Source organism: Heterodontus francisci, chromosome 6 (assembly GCF_036365525.1).
Source record: "Heterodontus francisci isolate sHetFra1 chromosome 6, sHetFra1.hap1, whole genome shotgun sequence".
NCBI lineage: Eukaryota > Metazoa > Chordata > Chondrichthyes > Heterodontiformes > Heterodontidae > Heterodontus > Heterodontus francisci.
In genome coordinates this window covers 139,018,166-139,041,186 of record NC_090376.1, presented here as the reverse complement: position 1 = coordinate 139,041,186, position 23,021 = coordinate 139,018,166, and positions in this window count along the sequence as shown.

Here is a 23,021-nt window from a genome sequence, read left to right as displayed (position 1 = left end):
AGACTGGCAGGCCCCAGTAAGGGGTGAAGGAGGGTGGGCATTTAGTGCAGGGGAAGGGGTGCTCATGTAGGTGGAGTTTATCCGGCGGGGGCCTTCTGTGGGCCACAGATTGCCCTCAGTGGGCCACAGATTGCCCTCAGTGGAGGGCTCTCCCCCCCCCACCCCACCAAGCCTGCAGTTTTACTGAGCGACCTCTCCACGTGGTTGAGGCCACCTCCCACTGCTGCTTAAATCATTGTAGTGGCAGGCAAAGGCCCTAAGTAGGCAGTAATAGGCCACTTAAGGGCCTCAGTTGGCCTCTGAGTCTGCCCCTGACTAAACTTAGGACTGACGGGAAGGACACTGGTCCTCTGAGAACCCCCCCCTCGCCCAACCATCTCCCGGCTCCTGCCACAATTCTATGGCCCCCCCCCCCAACATCTGAACCCATCGCCAGGGGACTGTTAAATTTAGCCCTATCATTTGCAAGGTTGTGATTGACACATGAAATGCAGCTAACTTGAGTGTGTAGCACTGTTATCTCCATTCAGCTTGTCTGACCCAAGATTCTTATTCTTCTTCATATACAACCTATGTCTTATGAAATGTACTGTTTTCCCCAAAGTACATTCTGTGTAATTTCAGAATTATATATATTTAGTGAAAGTTTATAGGCAACTGTATCTACGGACATAATTGGCAGAATTTTAACTGCCAAGGGAGGCGTAGGTTCAGTGTGGGTGGAGGAGCGGGGGGTGGGGGGGGTTAAAAGCTCAAAACAAGCTGGCACGTTGGAAACCCAACATAGTCCCAATCACTTCCAAATTTAACTGAGGCACGTTCCCAGGAGCTATGGGTCTGTAATTTAAATATGTTAAGAGCTAATTAATTGTGCATTTAACCCAGAATTCTGGCTTTAACAGCCAGCGCTCGAGTTTCCCAAGCTGTGCGGAACTCGCCAGGGTTGTCAAGGCGAGAGACTCGTTCATCAATGAAACTGACAGCCTGAGTAGTTGCAGCCTAGCCTAGGAGAGAGGCTGCAGCTTACAGCACTTCTTCTAAGAGTGTGCTCTTACTGCTTCAGAGGTGATCTGCAACTTATTGGAAGTCATTTCACCTGTCTTGGACTTCTCTCATCTTCATCTGCACTAGGGAGGGTTTAAACTAGTGTGGCAGGGGGGTGGGAACCAGAGCAGTAGGACAGCTAGTGAAGTAAATAAGGAGGACATAGTAAATAAGGCCAGTAGGACTAAGAGGAAGAGCAGGCAGGGAGATGTTGTTGAGCACAGCGGGACTGGTGGTCTGAAGTGCATTTGTTTCAATGCGAGAAGTATAACAGGTAAGGCAGATGAACTTAGAGCTTGGATTAGTACTTGGAAATATGATGTTGTTGCTATTACAGAGACTTGGTTGAGGGAAGGGCAGGATTGACAGCTAAATGTTCCAGGCTTTAGAAGCTTCAGGCGGGATAGAGGGGGATGTAAAAGGGGTGGGGGAGTTGCATTACTGGTTAAGGAAAATATCACAGCTGTACTGCGGGAGGACACCTCAGAGAGTTCATGCAGCGAGGCAATATGGGTGGAGCTCAGGAATAGGAAGGGTGCAGTCACGATGTTGGGGGTTTACTACAGGCCTCCCAACAGCCAGCGGGAGGTAGAGGAGCAGATATGTAGACAGATTTTGGAAAGATGTAAAGGTAACAGGGTTGTAGTGTTGGGTGATTTTAACTTCCCCAATATTGACTGGGACTCACTTAGTGCTAGGGGCTTGGATGGGGCAGAATTTGTGAGGAGCATCCAGGAAGGCTTCTTGAAACAGTATGGAGGTTGTCCAACTAGGGATGGGGCAATTCTGGACCTGGTATTGGGGAATGAGCCCGGCCAGGTGGTCGAAGTTTCATTGGGGGAGCATTTCGGGAGCAGTGACCATAATTCCATAAGTTTTAATGTACTTGTGGATAAGGATAAGAGTAGTCCTCGGGTGAAGGTGCTAAATTGGGGGAAGGCTAATTATAACAATATTAGGCAGGAACTGAAGAATTTAGATTGGGGGCGGCTGTTTGAGGGTAAATCAACATCTGACATGTGGGAGTCTTTCAAACGTCAGCTGATTAGAATCCAGGACCAGCATGTTCCTGTGAGGAAGAAAGACAAGTTTGGCAAGTTTTGGGAAGCTTGGATAACACGGGATATTGTGAGCCTAGTCAAAAAGAAAAAGGAAGCATTTGTAAGGGCTGGAAGGCTAGGAACAGATGAAGCACTTGAGGAATATAAAGACAGTAGGAAGGAACGTAAGCAAGTAGTTAGAAGGGCTAAAAGGGGTCATGAAAAGTCATTGGCAAACAGGATTAAGGAAAATCCCAAGGCTTTTTATGCATATATAAAGAGCAAGAGGGTAACCAGGGAAAGGGTTGGCCCACTCAAGGACAGAGATGGGAATCTATGCGTGGAGCCAGAGGAAATGGGTGAGGTGCTAAATGAGTACTTTGCATCAATATTCACCAAGGACTTGGTGGATGATGAGCCTAGGGAAGGGAGTGCAGATAGTCTCAGTCATCTCATTATCAAAAAGGAGGAGGTGTTGGGTGTCTTGCAAAGCATTAAGGTAGATAAGTCCCCAGGGCCTGATGGGATCTACCCTAGAATACTGAGGGAGGCAAGGGAAGAAATTGCTGGGGCCTTGACAGAAATCTTTGCATCCTCATCGGCTACAGGTGAGGTCCCAGAGGACTGGAGAATAGCCAATGTTGATCCTTTGTTTAAGAAGGGTGGGAAGGATAATCCAGGAAATTATAGGCCGGTGAGCCTTACGTCAGTGGTAGGGAAACTATTAGAGAGGATTCTTCAGGACAGGATTTACTCCCATTTGGAAACAAACAAACTTATTAGCAAGACAGCATGGTTTTGTGAAGGGGAGGTCGTGTCTTACTAATTTGATTGAGTTTTTTGAGGAAGTGACGAAGATGATTGATGAAGGAAGGGCGGTGGATGTTGTCTATATGGACTTTAGTAAAGCCTTTGACAAGGTCCTGCATGGCAGACTGGTGCAAAAGGTGAAGTCACACGGGATCAGAGGTGAGCTGGCAAGATGGATACAGAACTGGCTCAGTCACAGAAGACAGAGGGTAACAGTGGATGGGTGTTTTTCTGAATGGAGGGATGTGACTAGTGGTGTTCCGCAGGGATCAGTGCTGGGACCTTTGCTGTTTGTAGTATTTATAAATGATTTGGAGGAAAATGTAGCTGGTCTGATTAGTAAGTTTGCGGACGACACAAAGGTTGGTGGAGTTGCGGGTAATGATGAGGATTGTCAGAGTATACAGCAGGATATAGATCGGTTGGAGACTTGGGCGGAGAAATGGCAGATGGAGTTTAATCCGGCCAAATGTGAGGTAATGCATTTTGGAAGGTCTAATGCGGGTGGGAGGTATACAGTAAATGGCAGAACCCTTAGGAGTATTGACAGGCAGAGAGATCTGGGCGTACAGGTCCACAGGTCACTGAAAGTGGCAAAGCAGGTGGATAAGGTGTTCAATAAGGCATACGGCATGCTTGCCTTCATCGGTTGGGGCATAGAGTATAAAAATTGGCAAGTCATGTTGCAGCTGTACAGAACCTTAGTTAGGCCACACTTAGAATATTGCGTGCAATTCTGGTCGCCACACTACCAGAAGGACGTGGAGGCTTTGGAGAGGGTACATACGAGGTTTACCAGGATGTGGCCTGGTCTGGAGGGCATTAGCTATTAGGAGAGGTTGGAAAAACTCCGATTGTTTTCACTGGAACGACGGAGGTGGAGGGGCAACATGATAGAGGTTTACAAAGTTATGAGTGGCATGGACAGAGTGGATAGTCAGAAACTTTTTCCCAGGGTGGAAGAGTCAGTTACTAGGGGACATAGGTTTAAGGTGCGAGGGGCAAAGTTTAGAGGGGATGTGCGAGGCAAGTTTTTTACACAGAGGGTGGTGAGTGCCTGGAACTTGCTGCCAGGGGAGGTGGTGGAAGCAGATACGATAGCGACGTTTTAGAGACATATTGACAAATATATGAATAGGAAAGGAATAGAGGGATATGGGCCCCGGAAGTGCAGAAGGTGTTAGTTTAGGCAGGCATCAAGATCGGCGCAGGCTTGGAAGGCCGAATGGCCTGTTCCTGTGCTGTACTGTTCTTTGTTCTTTGTTCCCTTCTGTCAGCCTTCACTGCAGCATCGGAGCAGCTTATGCAGCTCTACCTTGGACTTCTGATGAGGAACAAGAGGAGCAGCAACACCAACACCAACAGCACCAGGAACAGCAGGAACAACACGAGTAGCAACACCAGCTGCCTTCTCCTCAGCCACATGCTGCTCCAAAGGACTGATGGGAAGGACACAAAGATCCAGCTCAAAGCAGATGATACCCTCAACACAGGCTCTACGGGCAGTGGATCAGCTTTCTCGATATGTCTGAGCACCAGTGCCTTAGGTTTTCACAGCAGGTCGTTGCTGTTAACTGCAGCCTCCTGGAACAAGATCTCTTTCCTCGTGGGCAGGCATTGCCAATCGCTGTCAATGTAGGTATCATTGGAGAGCCATCCCAATTCTCTATCTCTCTCTGGATTTGTTCGTTCTCTTCCCTTGCAAGGAGTGAAAACAAAGGGTTATGAGTATGAGAAATGGATTGTGTGGAGAGGATACCAATTGTGGAGGGTGATTGACTGCAGGTATGGGTTTGAGAGGGCAATAAGATGAGGGTACGTGTGAGTGTTGGCTGTTCAAATGGGGATGTGAGGAGGTGCCTGGAGATAGAGAAAATGAGTGGAGCTGCAAGGTGTGTTATTCTGAGGAGTGCTCTGCAGGAGAATGCTGGGGAAGTCAGAGTATGGGAGTTGACCATGAAAGTGGGATACCACTCACCTCTCCTGCACCCATGAGGGGCTAGATTTTGATTTCCTGCAGTGGTCAGGAATCGAGGTGGGTGGGCAGTAAAAATAGTGCCTTGGGCCTGCATGTCAGATCATTAGCTCCACCCCGTCCCAGGCCATTTTTGCAGAAGTGGGATCGGGGGTAGCCTATCAAACTAAGCAGCCACTCAAGGTCAATTGAAGAAGACATTCTGGGATTTTCCAATCGGCCTCCAAGTTCCTGGAGGTGGCGGAGGCCAGTTTCGCTGCCTGGAGGTGGCCTCCAGCAGCAGACCAGGGGGTTCCTGCACTCCAGGCAGGCTTAGAGACCCTCTTGGCCTGCCTGGGCGTAACTGCAGCTACAGGCCACCCTGTGATGGGGCTCTCGTCCAACAGTGGCCTCTGATTTGCCCTCCAGCTTCAAGACCCAGCTTGCCCCTGAATTGGATGCCCAGCCCACCCTCTAGCCATTTATTGGGCACTCCAGGAAACATCACATTGAGTGACTCCTTCCCCCACTATGTGGGTTTATGACCACATTTGCACCTGGTTTCAAAAGCCCCTCGGGAAAATCCAACACATGATCCTTGAATGTCTTGGAGTTCTGTATGCAGGTTCAAGGGACCACATTCCTACTCCTCACTTTGATCACAACCATTAATACCTGTTTAGTTTGAGAAGCTGAACTATTCCTTCCATCTGGGGGAAGCTGAACTTCACTTCAGGCCTTCAGATACCACAGCAGGACTGCCAGAGAAATTCCTGAGATCTGGGGACAGCATTCCCACATCGCCTTTCCATTCCTGTGGTTGCTGGAGCCTCAGGAATCAATGTCCAGTTCATCTACTCTGACCCCATCAGGGTCCCTTTAACCAGAAATATCCTTCCTTTGGCAGCTTCGATGCATCATCACATTAACATTTGTTAGTTCTGTTTCCCATCTGGCATCCACCCAGATGGACAGCTGGGGAGCAGGAGTGAGCACCAGTGGCAGCTGGCTGCAGATGGGGACCCTTGGGGATGGCTGCTGGCAATCGAGAGGTCAGAGAGGGCTATGATCAGGAGGGGGAGAGGCCTGTAATTGGAAAAGCACAGGAGGAGAATGACAATCTGGGGTGGTGTGGAGGCTGCTGATCGAAGATGAAGGGATACTTATTTGGGGAGCCTGGGAAAAGTACTGCTGCTCCTGTAGCCCACAAGCATTACAGGCGAACAGGCATTTGCCTTGTGGAACTGACAGCTCCAGCCTCCCTTTCTTTGCCTGGTTTTCGAACCGCTGGAAAACCCTTCCGGTGAACTGATTTATATTTGTTAATTAAGTGTCCTGCCTCTCCACAGCAGAACACTCAGACGCTCCAGTGTACACCAGGATAAAAATGGTGGTGGGAACAGGCACAGCATTTTGGGGTTGCCTATGTTTTTCAGTTTTAAAACAACTGCTCCTTTAAACTTCAAACTAATTTTCTATCAGCACAATTTTTAAGAGTTATTCAGTGGTATAGATTCTCATTTCTTAAATTTTTCAGAGTAGAAATCTATCACATACAGACACTGCATATATCATGTGACTGGACAGAATAAAGAACAAGGTAAAATACAGGAATATTTTGACACAATCCCGACTGATAACATGACAACTGGATGTATTATGTGACCCAGTTTAACAATTTAAATCATGCATTATAAAATGTGACCTTTGATATTAACTATGCTGTTATGTCAATACTTGCAATGGGCAGGTTGGACAACAAAAGGTAGAGTTTATGAAGATGTAGATGGAAATCCTTGTGGAACTTACTGACCTCCACAGCTGAAGTCCCAAAATATCCAGCCTTCTAATTAGATCTTCCTGTATACATCATCCCAGCTGGAATCTGTCAGAGCAAAGAGCTGCAAAGTGATTTTACACTTTAATTTGCAGAATTGCCTTTTTATCTCCATTCGATTTAATTTTACTTTCAATGTAATGGGTTCTTTTTTTCCTAAAGAAATTTCAGGCACAAACCTTGCCTTTACAAAGAAAACTCTCATTTATTATTAACACACCAGAAAATTTGCATTACAATCTAAAGATCATCTTGGGTTTATGCACAAATTCGAATTGCCTTAACAATACAACAACACCATCTGAATTTCCCAAATGCATAATCTTTAGAACTAAGGGCCGGAAGTTAGCACGAAGGCAGTGCCCCACCCACCTCTATCCACCCCCAATTCCTGGTAAAATATCAGTGGTGGCGAGAAGAGGCCCTTACATGGCTTTAATTGGCCACTTAAGGGCCTCAGTTGACCTGAGGGTGGGCAGGCTGCCTGCCACCTCCCCTGCTGCTGGTAAAATACCAGCGGAGGCGGGTAGGTGATGGTTACAGCACTCCCCTTTCATCCCACCCATTTTACGCTACACCCCTGCCTCCCAGCTGGCTCTCGGCATTGTGGAGAGGGGGTGGGGGAGGCATAAAATTCCAGCCAAAGGCTGTGAAATCTGGCTCCACAGCTCCCAGTTTTTTGCCCTGAAGCCATTTTGGTGAGGGCCTTAGTGCCTGTGCCAGGAGCATCCACCAAAACTATGCAGTGTAGGCAGATCATGGGGGTGCTCTGCATGCAAGGGTAGTTGAACACACTTCATTCTCTTTTGCCAGACAGAAGCAGGCACAGAGGGAGTACATGGCTTTACAAGGATTGCAGGCTTCCCCATGGTGCAGAGTGTCATTGACTGCACACATGTCACATTGCAGGTGCCGCATGTTAACCTTAAGATGTACTGCAACTGGAAGGGATTTCCCTCCCTCAATGTCCAGCTGGTGTATGATGATATACAATGTATCTTGCAGGTCAATGTCCAGTATTCTGTCAGCAGTCATGATGCTTTCATTCTGTGGTAGTCCATGCCATCTGCATTAGAATCACCATGAAAACCAGAGGATAACTATTGGGTGACAAGCGCTATCTTTTGATGATGTGGCTCTTGACTCCAGTGCTCAACACCTACCCACACGTGGGCAGTGTGCATTCAGTGAAATCAATACTGCCACATAAAATGTAATAGAGCAGAACTTCTGCTGCCTGGGCCGCTCTGGAGGAACCCTGTAGTACTCAGCAGAGGATGTGTCAAGATTTTTCGTGGTCTGCTACATGCTGCACAACGTCACCATCAGTAGGGCACAACCCCTGTCACCAGCTGAGGAGGAGAAGGAGGTGGAGGAGAGACAGGTGGACAAAGATGAGGAAAAAAGGAGGAGGTAAGTAGCACATTCCCTTTCTGGCTGGACTGTCTGTGATTGACTCACCCAACTGTGATACTACTAACCACAGTGCCAATTCTCCATTCCCCAACAATTCCACAATTTACCTTCCCTCTATTACTGACCATCATAGTGTCCACTGCACCACAATACAAAAATAAAAGCGACCAAAAAAATAATCATTCCAAACCAAATTTATAAATCAAACAATGCCATATTGCATACAAACGTCAACTAATCATCCTTCTGCAAGCCCTTAGTGCTTGTGCAGTACCACCCCAGTGGCTTTCAGTGGGGGGCAGGGGGGGGGGGGGGGGGCGGGGGGAACTGCAGATGGCATTGCAAGATTACTTTGAGCAGCTCTGAGCTTAGAAGGCCCGAATTCGAAATACACCATCTCGGCATGGGCCGCAGCAGTCAGTACTGGCTGGCTGACAGGCAACAGCAAGGACACTGGTGGAGTGGCTCAGGTGGGAGGGCAAATACTGCCATCCTGAGAGCGAACAGCAGGTTCATGCTCCCTGGTGCCACTGTCACTTCCTTGAGGCGACACCTCAGCAATCCAAACAGATTGCTGGACTGCAGTGACACTCTGCAAGTCTCTTTGAACACTGGCAATCGCAGCTATAGTGGCAACAGTCCGAGCCTGCATGGCAGCAAACTGAACTTGAATGACTTCACCCTGAGCTTCCACTGTTAGATGGCTTCTCCTTGTGCTGTAGTGGAAGTTAATCATCAGATACTGCATCATGGTTGGGTTTGTAAGTATCCTCATGGAGCTTGTCACAAATTCCAAACTGGAGAGGATGGCTCCAAGTCCTGTGACAAGTTGGTGTCGGACACCTCCATGCTCCTTAGCATTGATCACAGGCTCTCTAGCAGGCCTACCAATGCATCATTGTGAATAGCCATCAGCCTTCTTTGGAAGGGTGGACAATTGAAGTCCTCATCAGCAGACTTGTGTGTGACTTTGCCCTCCAGTAAGGTGGCATCTGTTCTACCCTTGTACTCGCTCCTGGTTGCAGGACATTCATGCCCGATATCTCACGAAATGCAGATCCTGCCTCTAAGCTATCCTTTAAACTATGCACTGTAACAGTATCTGAGCTGGTGACTGTGAGAGCGAGTAATGGTGTTTCTTCTTCATCACTGTCTTCCTGCTCTTCCACCTCTTGCTATTCCACCTGGCCAGGTTGCAGTTCTCGGGTATCTGAAACAAGAAATGCACAAGGGTAGAGTTGTGGTGAGTGGAAGGGAGAAGGCAATAAGTGCGCGCTTACACCATTTACAGCTTGTAATCCAGAAGAGATTGTGGGAGGAGGATTCAATTTCAGCCCCACCACTGGCCACATCTTGTACCATGACCATTCCAATAATGCATGAACCATCTCCTCCTTGGGGTCAGGACCTGCAGCTGTGTCTGTCTCCCATTGGGTTAGGTGCTGCTGCATCTGTTTATGCGCCACTTTGCCCTGCAAGACAGAGGCAAATGTGTCCTTGAGTGTGGTGCAACATGTTTGAGTGATGTGGCTGTCATGGCTGACAAGCTGGCAATCTTTGCAAGCTGTAAGGTTTAGTTGTGGGGGTGAGCTGAAGCAATGAATGTTAGGTATGAATCAAGTTTGATAGAGATTGTTGCTAGGTGAATGATGGGGGTATGGTGCATTGAATGGTATGTGAATCTGATGGTGCAGTTGGTGGGATATGGTATTTGAAGATGCTTTCATTGACCTGAAGCACTCATGTCAGGTCATTGAGTGTCTTGTGGCCCTGCATCCACCTCCTCAGGGCTAAACTCCTGGCATTGACCATCACTGCTATCTGGTCCCACTGCTTTTGCAAATTTTTTTCTGGAGACCTCCTGGCCCCCTGTGGATAGATGACATCTCTTCTGCTCTCCATCTCCTGCACCATGGTCTCCAGTGCTGTCGGAAAATCTTAGAGTTCGCTCTCTGTCTTTTTCTGCCATTCTTATGTCTACCCCAGGTCCACCTCATTTTCAGAATGATTTGCACCTACTCCAGTCGAAATGCACCTTCCCTTTAAGAGATGCAGGCTGGCTTCAAATCATGCCAGTTAGCTTGCATTCATATTAGCCTCTCACAATCTTGCAGCTTCTGTTCAGGCACGCAGCCACTCAACAGCACATTTAGTGTTGGCTGCACGCTGCAATTATTTAAATGAGCTGACAGCACAAAGTTTGAATGCTTCCTGCATCGGATGCAATGAGCCTGGATTAATCATACATCGCGATCCTCCACTTGTTTCAGGGGTTATCCAATTTCAAGGCCAAGATGTCCATTTCAAACTAACCCCGTAATGAACGTCTATATTTACGGTTGTCGGGAAGATTGACAGCAAGCATTCAAGAAGTTATTAGGTCTGGTGGCCCTGCCAGGAAGTGAAAAGCAAGGTTGGCACAGTTGTGGTGGAGTTGTGTCTCTTTCCCCTCCCTGAAAATTGATGCTTTTTAAAAGTCCTCTTTAACTTAGAATCATATCATTGAGTCCCTGGCTTGTCAACGATAGGTTCCAACAAATACCACTGCCCCCCAGCCCCCGGCTCCCCACCACAATAACTGAATGACACATTGTTTTCTCTGAATTCGCAACCTAACGTATGCTGGGGTTCAAAATGTTCCCAATCAGCGTGGACTCATTCTTATTTTTCTGGTGATCTTTTAAAATGTATCAAAAATGTAACCAAGTTAAGGAGTTAAGTCACTAGCTGTGAAACAAACTTTCCTTCAGACATGAAATGCTGGATTCACTCAGCAGGTCTGGCAGCATCTGTGGAAAGAGAAGCAGAGTTAACGTTTCGGGTCAGTGACCCTTCTTCGGAACTGACAAATATTAGAAAAGTCACAGATTATAAACAAGTGAGGTGGGGGTTGGGCAAGAGATAACAAAGGAGAAGGTGCAGATTGGACCAGGCCACATAGCTGACCAAAAGGTCACGGAGCAAAGGCAAACAATATGTTAATGGTGTTTTGAAAGACAAAGCATTAGTACAGATTAGGTGTGAATATACTGAATATAGAACATCAGCAAGTGCAAACCACGCACTTCCTTCAAGTAAAAGGTGTCGCTATGGGTACCCGCATGGGTCCTAGTTATGCCTGTCTTTTTGTGGGATATGTCGAGCATTCTTTGTTCCAGTCCTACTCAGGCCCCCTCCCCCAACTCTTTTTCCGGTACATTGATGACTGTATCGGTGCCGTTTCCTGCTCCCGCCCCGAACTCGAAAACTTTATCAACTTTGCTTCCAATTTCCACCCTTCTCTCACCTTTACATGGTCCATCTCTGACACTTCCCTTCCCTTCCTCGACTTCTCTGTCTCCATCTCTGGGGATAGGTTGTCTACCAATATCCATTATAAGCCCACTGACTCCCACAGCTACCTCGACTACACTTCTTCACACCCTACCTCCTGTAAGGACTCCATTCCATTCTCCCAGTTTCTCCGTCTCCGACGCATCTGCTCTGATGATGCTACCTTCCATGACGGTGCTTCTGATATGACCTCCTTTTTCCTCAACCGAGGATTTCCCCCCACTGTGGTTGACAGGGCCCTCAACCGTGTCCGACCCATTCCCCGCACCTCTACCCTCACCCCTTCCCCTCCCTCCCAGAACCGTGACAGGGTTCCCCTTGTCCTCACTTTTCATCCCACCAGCCTCCATATCCAAAGGATCATCCTCCGCCATTTTCGCCACCTCCAGCGTGATGCCACTACCAGTCGCATCTTCCCCTCCCTTCCCCTGTCAGCATTCCGAAGGGATCGTTCCCTCCGCGACACCCTGGTCCACTCCTCCATTACCCCCACCACCTCGTCCCCGTCCCAGGGCACCTTCCCTTGCAATCGCAGGAGGTGTAATACCTGCCCATTTACCTCCTCTCTCCTCACTATCCCAGGCCCCAAACACTCCTTTCAGGTGAAGCAGCGATTTACTTGTACTTCTTTCAATGTAGTATACTGTATTCACTGCTCACAGTGTGGTCTCCTCTACATTGGGGAGACCAAGCGCAGACTGGGTGACCGCTTTGCGGAACATCTCCGCTCAGTCCGCAAGCAGGACCCTGAGCTTCCGGTTGCTTGCCATTTCAACACTCCCCCCTGCTCTCATGCTCACATCTCTGTCCTGGGATTGCTGCAGTGTTCCAGTGAACATCAACGCAAGCTCGAGGAACAGCATCTCATCTACCGATTAGGCACACTACAGACTGCCGGACTGAACATTGAGTTCAATAATTTCAGAGCATGACAGCCCCCCACTTTACTTTCATTTTTAGTCATTTTTAGTTATTTTTTCTTCCTTTTTTTTTGCATTCCTTTTTACATTTTTTACAATCTTTTTTTGCATTTATTTCATTTCATCTTAGTTTGTTCAGTTTGCTTACCCACTGTTTTTTTCAGGTTGTTTTTCTTCAGGTTTGCACTTGCTGATGTTCTATATTCAGTATATTCACACCTAATCTGTACTAATGCTTTGTCTTTCAAAACACCATTAACATATTGTTTGCCTTTGCTCCGTGACCTTTTGGTCAGCTATGTGGCCTGGTCCAATCTGCACCTTCTCCTTTGTTATCTCTTGCCCAACCCCCACCTCACTTGTTTATAATCTGTGACTTTTCTAATATTTGTCAGTTCCGAAGAAGGGTCACTGACCCGAAACGTTAACTCTGCTTCTCTTTCCACAGATGCTGCCAGACCTGCTGAGTGAATCCAGCATTTCTTGTTTTTGTTTCAGATTTCCAGCATCCGCAGTATTTTGCTTTTATTTCCTTCAGACATACTGGCGCGAACTTAGAATCAAGCTTTCAACACAACTTACAAATTTTCACCATTGACCCCTCCTATCACCTCCTGAAGATACTGATCTTCAGGTACATAAGTAGACATTGGAAGAGGAAAGGAGGATAATGGTTAGTAGCTTGAGGGACAGGGTTACTAGCCCTGTTGATGAGAAGACGTGTCCTTTCTACAGTAGCAGAGAATGTTAGAGTGAAATGGGAGGAACATGTACACCACATGTCCTATCGAAAGGTTTCTTACATGTTGTTAAAAAGGGAAAACTGCTGAAAATAAAATAATGTGAATGAATCATTTTCAGTTCTTTAACAGAAAATAAAAATAATTCTTCAAGTTTTTTTTTTAGTGGAGCTAGGAGAGACGCTGGGTAGCAAGTGTACGATGAGGATTGTTTTGAGTATGTGTCTGATACAGTGGGTTGAATCTTGACAGGGGTGGACTGTGAAGGAATGGTGGGGGCTGGGGGGGATGGAGTTTCTCTCGGGAATCCCGGAAGTTTGAGTTTTCCACTTTGACTCTACAGTGTGCATAGTTTTGCTTCGACAGGCTCCCAGCCTGGAAGTGAATCTGATTGGCAAGCAGAGAGAACATCAGAGCCGCCCAAAGCCACAGCTAAATCACCTGCTGCATTTACTGGAAGCATGTGGGGCCCGATCCTGGTGGAATGGGGCAGGGGTTGCAATGCTAATTGGAGGAGGGGTTTGATTCAGGGGAGTGGGAACCAATCCCAACCCAAGGAGAGGAGTTGGGGGAGTTGTATGGAGTAGGGGGGAGTGTGGGGGGGTGGTGGGGTAGGGGAATGGGCGCTCATGGAGAATCTGAGGCAAATCACTTACCTTTTCCCAAAGCTGTTCTTGCCTCCCTCCAGCTGTTGGGTTTCCAAATCCCTGGGAAACCCAGTTGGTCAGGGTTAAAGCAGAAAAGCAGGTTAAATCAGAGGCTGCCAGCCTCATCAAAATATTTAATTGGACAGATAAGTTCCCGGGGCCAGACGTGATATACCCAAGGATATTATAGGAAGCGAGAGAAGAGATTGCTGCGCCTTTGGCGATGATCTGTGCGTCTTCACTGTCCACTGGAGTAATATCGGATGATTGGAGGGTGGCAAATGTTGTTCCCTTGTTCAAGAAAGGGAATAGGGATAACCCTGGGAATTATAGACCAGTCAGACTTACGTCAGTAGTGGGCAAATTATTGGAGAGGATTCTGAGAGACAAGATTTATGATTATTTGGAAAAGCATGGTTTGATTAGAGACAGTCAGCATGGCTTTGTGAGGGGCAGGTCATGCCTCACAAGCCTTATTGAATTCTTTGAAGATGTGACAAAACACATTGATGAAGGAAGAGCAGTGGATGTGGTGTATATGGATTTTAGCAAGGCGTTTGATAAGGTTCCCCATGGTAGGCTCATTCAGAAACTAAGGAGGCATGGGATTCAGGGAAAGTTGGCTGTCTGGATACAAAATTGGCTGGCCCATAGAAGTCAGAGGGTGGTAGTAGATGGAAAGTATTCAGCATGGAGCTCAGTGACCAGTGGTGTTCCACAAGGATCTGTTCTGGGACCTCTGCTCTTTGTGATTTTTATAAATGACTTGGATGAGGAAGTGGAAGGCTGGGTTAGCAAGTTTGCCGATGACACGAAGGTTGCTGGAGTTGTGGATAGTGTGGAAGGCTGTTGTAGGTTGCAACGGGATATTGACAGGATGCAGAGCTGGGCTGAGAAGTGGCAGATGGAGTTCAACCATGAAGAAAGATTGAGGGAGCTAGGACTTTTCTCATTGGAGCGAAGAAGGATGAGAGGTGACTTGATAAATGGGTACAAGATGATGAGAGGCATAGATAGAGTGGATAGTCAGAGACTTTTTCCCAGGGTGGAAAGGGCTATCACCAGGGGTCATAATTTTAAGGTGATTGGAGGAAGGTTTCGGGGAGATGTCAGAGGTAGGTTCTTTACACAGAGAGTGGTGGGTGCGTGGAATGCGCTGCCAGCGGTGGTAGTAAAAGCAGATACATTAGGGGCATTTAAGCGACTCTTGGATAGGTACATGGATGATAGTAGAATGAAGGGTAGGTAGTTAGTTTGACCTTAGAGTAGGTTAAAGGTTCGGCACAACATCGTGGGCCGAAGGGCCTGTACTGTGCTGTACTGTTCTATGTTCTATGTTCTTACCCGCCTGCGGGGAATGAGCTGGCTGCCCGCTCTTTCTTCCACCTCCATTAAACCTGGAAGTGGGTGGGTTGGAAGCAGATTGGGTTCAGGTTTAAAATGTTAATAACCTCACCTGACCTGCACCCATCTGCTTTTGGGGATTAAGGTTCAGCTCAGTGTTGCATGGTTGAAGTGGTACAAACTGAAAGACTGACTATTTAGGACATTAGAAGACAGTGAAATAGTTCTGGTTTCACCTGCCAATGTCAGGTTTTATTTCTTCAGGGAGCCAGTTGCAGAGAATGGTATCTGTTGCATGAACACCTGTCGTCAACTTGCATCATTGATATTGGACTGACATTGGTCGTGAAGGTCACCACCACCCTCATCTTTTCTGCCTTCAGGTCATCCTTGCCTTGCAGTGCCATATCCGCCAACATGCTACCCACACTCTGTCAAACTGGTGGCTGATGCATCAGGTAGGATGGCCAGAACAGTAACTTCCTACTGAATAGTAGCAGTAACATGACACAAATGCCCAGTTTCCTCAGTGCTGCATTTGAGAAAATACAAGGGGTGGCAGAGTTGGTGGGGAGGGGTGGGTAGATGGTGTAGGGAAAACAGTGTCATTGATGGCAACCATATTGTTCCTTCTGCTATGTGAGCACCACTTGTTCCTCCTTAGCTATGAACAGTGACTCATCTTCAGCTCATTAACTGCACTCTCTGGTATGTGTGTAGATGTGCTGGTGCTCTCAATGGTTCTTCAAAAGGATGCAGGATGCTATGAGGTGCTATCATGTACTAGCAAAACTAACAGGCTTTGTTCAGTGGCACAAACATTATTATGCTGCATCTTTCAGTACCGTAAAAACAAAAACACACTGCAGTTGCTGGAAATCTGAAATAAAAGCAGAAAATATTGGAAACACTCAGCAGGTCAGGGAGAGAGGAATAATGAATCACTGCTTCAGCTTGAAGACTTTTCACTGGAACCTTTCTGCAGAGTTTGCATTTCAACAACAATAATGACATGTATCTATATAGTGTAATTAACATAATATATTAAGACATTCACAAATGTATGGAGAGAACAAATGCTAAGCTAAAAAAGAAGAGATTCAAAGGGACGACCAACAGCCTTGTTAAAGAGGTATGATTTAAAAAGTGTTTTAAATGAGGAGTGGGGCGTGGAGGGATGGAGCAGTTTTGAGAGGGTTGAAGTTGCTGCACATATTGTTTTTTTAGTGAAAGAGCAATAAGTTTGTATGAGGACTAGGCATGAGCCAGCAGCCAATATGTAACAGGCTGCCCAGCACATCTTTGTGGCCTGAATATATGGATGATGACATCTGGTAAATGAAACCATTGGCTAAGCTTACAACAGGAGTCCTCCTAAGTTGTGCCATTTTCTCCACCACCTGTTACTAAGTCTTGTGTGTAGTACGTGCACTGTTGAATCTGACTGTCACATCTTGCCAGGTATGTTGCCTTGATGCCTTCTGAGGAGGGTACCCTGGATTTGCAAACATGGACATCATCCTTACATCCATCTCATTTGTCAGCCAACAAACAGTTTGAGTGCTGTGTCATTGTCATCACTAGCCTGAAGAGTTAGTTTGACATACCTCAACATTTATTGTGCCAGGCACTGGGTATTTCTGGACATGTTTTGCCCTGAACAACCTCTGAAAAGGTAAAAATGTATATTTAAAAAGTAGATTTTTCAGAAAGCTAACATTATTTTTTTTGCCATCATATGCAATCACTTCAAGGACAATCTTAAAGTGGTTACATTGCTTCAAAAGTTTCCCATCCTCTCTTGGGGTATTGGTCTATGATGAATAAGATACAATATGGTAGATCCTGACTTTGTGCAATAGCGGAAAATGAATGATAGTGAATTAGCAGCCCCTTTTACATCTCTCCTGATTCACTTCAATGAAAATAAAATTTCAAGGGAGATGCAAAACAGGGCCAATTAACCCCAATCATTGTGCCTTTTAATAAGCATTGATGTACATTGATGTATTTTTTCATGCCTATTGACAATAGTTGTTTAGGTTATTAACACTGAACCCCTGCCTGTGACCTTAATCCTACTGAAAGCTTTGTGGAAGCTAATGCAGTCAGCTTTCAATTTCCCAAGTTATGTTAACTTCTGTGAAAACACCCTTGAGCAATTCATACCATTCTCATTTGACTCCCATTAACCTCCTTGTCAGTCAATTTTTTAAATATAGAACAGTTTACCAGAGATCAAGTTAATGAACAAAATTTGCCAAGAAGCACCTTTTTAAATGCTACACAACTCACATTGATTTAAAAAATTCACAGCCAATTGCCTTTGCTGTCGGTCTTCCAACGAGCAGTGATTCTACTGCTTCCTTAATATACTGGATTATGTCCAGCAGCATCTGAAACACTTACTGAGGATCTTAAGTTCAGTTATTAAAGCTATCAGAAAGCAGCTTTGAGTCTTCAGCTGTTTCTGCTGAACAGAATTCTAATGCCCTATTGCTTTAAAAGCTGCCTTTATCATCCCCTCCTCAAAAACTCACCCTTGACCTCTCTATCCTTGCAACTTACCGCTCCATCTTCAACCTATATTTCCTCTCCATATTCCTTAAACATGTTGTCACCTCTCAAATTCATGCCCATCTTTCCCACATCTCCAAGTTTCTGTCACAGCACTGAAACAGTCCTATAAAAGTCAGAAATGTGACTGTGACCAAGATACCCTCCTGATCCATGAATAGCAAGGGAAAGAAATCACGGGTGGGAGTGGTCTATAGGCCCCCGAAGAGTTGCCTCTCTGTAGGACAAGATATTAATCAGGAAATAATGGAGGCGTGTAAGAAGGGCACTGCAATTATCATGGGTGATTTTAATCTGCATATAGACTGGACAAATCAAATTGGCAAGGGTAGCATGGAAGACGAATTTGAAGAGTGCCTCAGGGATTGTTACTTAGAGCAATATGTTGCAGAACCTACCAGGGAACAGGCTATTTTAGATTTGGTAATGAGGTAGGATTAATAAGAGATCTCCTTTAGGGGGAAGCTATCATAACATGGTAGAATTTCAAATTCAGTTTGAGGGTGAGCAACTCGGGTCTCAAACCAGTGTCTTCAACTTAAACAAGGGCAATTACAGAGGTATGAAGAAAGAGTTGGCTAAAGTGGGCTGGGAACATAGACTACAGGGGAAGTCAGTAGATGAACAGTGGCAGACTTTTAAGCAGATATTTCATAACACTCAGCAAACATTTATTCCAGTCAGAAGGAAGGACTCAAAGAGAACGATGAACCACCCGTAGATAACAAAGGAAGTTAAGAACAGTATCAAATCAAAAGCAAAGATGTAGAATGCGGCGAAAACGAGTGGTAGGCCAGTGGATTGGGAAGCTTTTAGAAACCAGCAGTGGATGACTAAACAACTAATAAAGAGGGAGAAAATTAATTATGAGAGTAAATTGGCAAGAAATATAAAAACGAATAGTAAGAGCTTCTATGGGTATAGTAAAAGGAAAAGAGTAGCTAATGTAAGTGTGGGGCCCTTAGAGGATGTGAATGGGGAATTAACAACAGGGAACAGGGGAATGGCAGATAATTTAAACCAATATTTTGCATCAGTCTTCACGGTGGAGGACACTATAAACATCCCAACAATAATAGATGAGCAAGGTGTAACTGGGAGGGAGGAACTTGTAACAATTGCTATCACAAGGGAAAAGGTGCTGGACAAACTGATGGGACTAAAGGCAGAGAAGTCGCCAGGACCTGATGGCCTGCATCCAAGGGTTTTAAAAGAAGTGCCTACAGAGATAGTGGAGGCATTGGTCATAATATACCAAAACTCACTGGATTCCGGTAGGGTACCAGCGGATTGGAAAACCGCTAATGTGATGCCCCTATTCAAGAAAGGAGGGAGACAGAAAGCAGGAAACTATAGACCAGTTAGCTTAACATCAGTCATTGGGAAAATGCTAGAGTCCATTATTAAGGAAGAAATAGCAGGACATTTAGAAAAACATAATGCAATCAAACAGAGTCAACATGGTTTTATGAAAGGGAAATCATGTTTGACAAATTTGTTAGGGTTCCTTGAGGATATAACAAGCAGAGTGGATAAAGGGGAACCAGTAGATGTGTATTTGGATTTTCAGAAGGCGTTTGATAAGGTGACACATAAAAGGTTATTGCACAAAATAGGAGCTCAGAGTATTGGGGGTAATGTGTTGGCATGGATTGAGGATTGGCTAACACACAGAAGGCAGAGAGTTGGGATCAATGGATCTTTTTCAGGTTGGAAAGCCGTAACTAGTTGGGTGCCACAGGGATCGGTCCTGGGGCCTCAGCTATTTACTACCTACATTAATGACTTGGAGGATGGGACAGAGTATAATTTATCCAAATTTGCTGACAATACAAAAATAGGTGGGAAGGCATGTTGTGTTTATTTATTTAGAGATACAGCACTGAAACAGGCCCTTCGGCCCACCAAGCCTATGCCGACCATTAACCAACCATTTATACGAACCCTACACTAATCCCATATTCCTACCACATCCCCACTTTTCCTATACTCCCATACCACCTACCTATTCCAGGGGCAATTTATAACAGCCAATTTACCTATCAACCTGCAAGTCTTTGGCTGTGGGAGGAAACTGGAGCACCCGGCATAAACCCACGCGGTTCACAGGGAGAACTTGCAAACTCCGCACAGGCAGTACCCAGAATTGAACCCGGGTTGCTGGAGCTGTGAGGGGGTGGTGCTAACCACTGCGCCACTGTGTTGAGGACACAAAGAATCTGCAAAGGGATATAGATAAGTTAAGTGAGTGGGCAAAAATTTGGCAGATGGTGTTCAATGTGGGAAAGTGTGAAGTAATCCACTTTGGTAGGAAGAATAAAAAGGCAGATTATTATTTAGATGGAGAAAGACTACAAAATACTGCAGTACAGAAGGATCTGGGTGTTCTTGTGCATTAAACACAAAAGGTTAGCATGCAGGTGGAAGACAAGTGGAATTTTGGCCTTTATTGCTAGGGGGTTAGAGTTTAAAAATAGGGAAGGCCTGTTACATTGGTGAAGCCACACCTGGAGTACTGCATACAGTTTTGGTCCTCTTATTTAAAGAAAGATATACTAGCATTAGAGGCAGTTCAGAAAAGGTTCACTAGGCTGATTCCTGGGATGAAGGGGCTGTCTTATCAAGAGCGGATAAACAGGTTAGTCCTTTATCCATTGGAGTTTAGAAGAATGAGAGGTGATATGATAGAAACATATAAGATTTTAAGGGGCTCGACAGGGTAGATGTTGAGAAGATGTTTCCACTGGTGGGGGAATCTCGAACCAGGGGACATAATTACAGAATAAGGGGGCACACATTTAAAACTGAGATGCGAAGGAATTTCTTCTCTCAGGTGGCAGTGAATCTCTGGAATTCTCTGCCTCAGATAGTTGTGGAGACGAGGTCATGAAATGTATTTAAGGAGGAGGTAGATAGATTTTTGAAATCTGGGAGTCGAGGGTTAGGCAGAGCAGGCCCGAAAGAAGTTGAGGACTGGGACAGATCAGCCATGATCTTATTGAATGGTGGGACAGGCTTGAGGGGTTGAATGGCCTACTCCTGCTCCTATTTCTTATGTTCTTATGAACCTTCTTGACCCCTTGCCAGCCTTTGACACAGTCGACCACACCATCCTTCTCCAGTATTTCTCCTCCTTTGTCCATTTGAATGGGACTGTCCCATCTTGATTCCATTCTTACCTGTCCAATTGTAGTCAGTGAATTTCCAGTAATGGCTACTTTCCACACCCCCACACCATTATCTATGGAGTCCCCCACTATCATCTACTACCACCTCTGTAAAATTGTCCATCTCTGCCCTGTTTCAGCTCATCACATCACAACTCTCTGAGGCAGAGAATTCCAGAGATTCACCACCCTCTGAGAGAAGAAATTCATTTGCATCTCAGTTTTAAATGTGTGCTGTCTTATTCTGTAATTATGTCCCCTCATTCATACTTTGTTACCTTGAGACATGACTATCCCTATGATTTCCTGGCCCCAGTTGCATCACCCATAAGCTTCCAAAGATTGTGCTCATCTAAAACTGTGATGTTATTCTGTATTAAGTCTGGCTCACCAATCACCCTTGTGCTCGCTGACTTACATTGGCTTCCATTCTTCCAACATTTCCAATTTAAAATTCTCATCCTAGTGTTCAAATCCCTCAAGACTTCAACCCTCCCTAATACTATAACCTCCTCCAGTCCGATAACCCTCCAAGGTCTCGGTATTCCTCCAACTCTGACCTCTCACCCAATCCTCACTTCCTTTGATCCACATTGACAGCTTTAGGCCCTAAGCTTTAGGATTTCATGCCTAAGCTTTTCCATCTCTCCAACTCCTTTGAGACCCTCCTTAAAAACAACCACTTCACCCAAGCTTTTAGTCATCCCTTCTAGTATCTCCTTTTTTGGCTCATTGTCAATTTTTATCTGATTACACATCTGTGGACCATCTTGGGACATTTTCCTATTTTGAAGTTAAAGATGCTATATAAACATAAGCTGCTGTTGTTGTTCACAAGCCTATAGTTCTGGAAAAATAGACAAAAAGGAAAAGAAAGTGGGTTAGCTTTGTTAATAAAGGAAGGTATCAGTGTGGTGGTGAGTAGTGATATAGGTGCAATAGATCATGATGTGGTATCAGTTTAGGTGGAAATAAGGAATAGCAAGGGAAGAAGTCAACGGAGGGAGTCATCAATAGGCCCCTGAAGAGTTGCCTCACTGTAGGACAAAGTATAAATCGGGAAATGGTTGGATAGGCGTACCTTAAAGGTCAAATTCTTGAGATTGCCAATTGTCTTTGCAATCTGTTCCTTAAGATAGAGTCTTTACACCAGAACTGCTCACCATTCTTGTGTCATAGGCAACATTAAATTTTTGATTTTACTTGTATTAATACCTGTTCACTCTTGAGCTTCCACAGCCTCGTGACTGAATCTCTGGGCCTTCTCGAGATTGTGAAAAGAATGCAGACACGTAGCGCAGACAGAACTGCAGAAAGTGCAGCAGTCTGTGGCATTGGGACAGAGAAGAGGCGAGTTTTTTTGGGTGTGGGCCGTTTGTTGGGGGTTTTTTTGTGGTCAGGTAGAGGTTTGAACCTGAAGCATTACCCCCATCTGTTTCACTGTGCCTTTCCAGCCTTTCCTGCTTCTACTCACTCAGTCTCACACGGGTTATGATGGTGCAGGTTTTGTGATTCCAACCAAGAAAAGACCCCACTGTCTCAGTCTCTCCATCCCTAGACCATTGACCTTTTGAAGATCTGTATTTCCATGCCATGAAAATTCAATCCTTTATTTCCAGACAGTTGGGCAGAGCATGGCAGCGTGTGGCCGGAGGTTATTCAATTCATCGGCCAGGCGGGGAACAATAGAGTAGGTATTAGGAGGAGTTGCACTCACTCTGGGAATGTTGACCAACTCCCAAGAGACAGAAACTCCACCAGCTCATTTGGACCCAGGATAACTTCATTATTGACTTGGTTGCTTCTGTTGTTGAAACCTCTTACTTTCTTGTACTTTAATATCTGTTAAACCTGTCTGGGTGTAGAAGGAAGTTGTGTAGTACAGATACCTCAGTGCATCCCTGGGTCATTAGGTAATAACTGCTCCCTCTCCTAAGATACTGTTCTTGGGGATGTCACAGTCAGTGGATGGCAAGTGGGGGAAGGAGAGGTGGATTGATTGCCCTGTAGGATTCTGATTCTTTGAATATTAGCCATGTTTTGTTTATTCAGGGGAGGGAGGAGAGAAAAAGTCTGTCATCCAATATAATCCATGTACTGCAGGCTTGGAAAAGGGATCTGGCTGCTTTTTCCATGATGGCCCCTCCCAACTGGCTATAACTTCAGAAATCCAACACTGTCCTAATACAGAA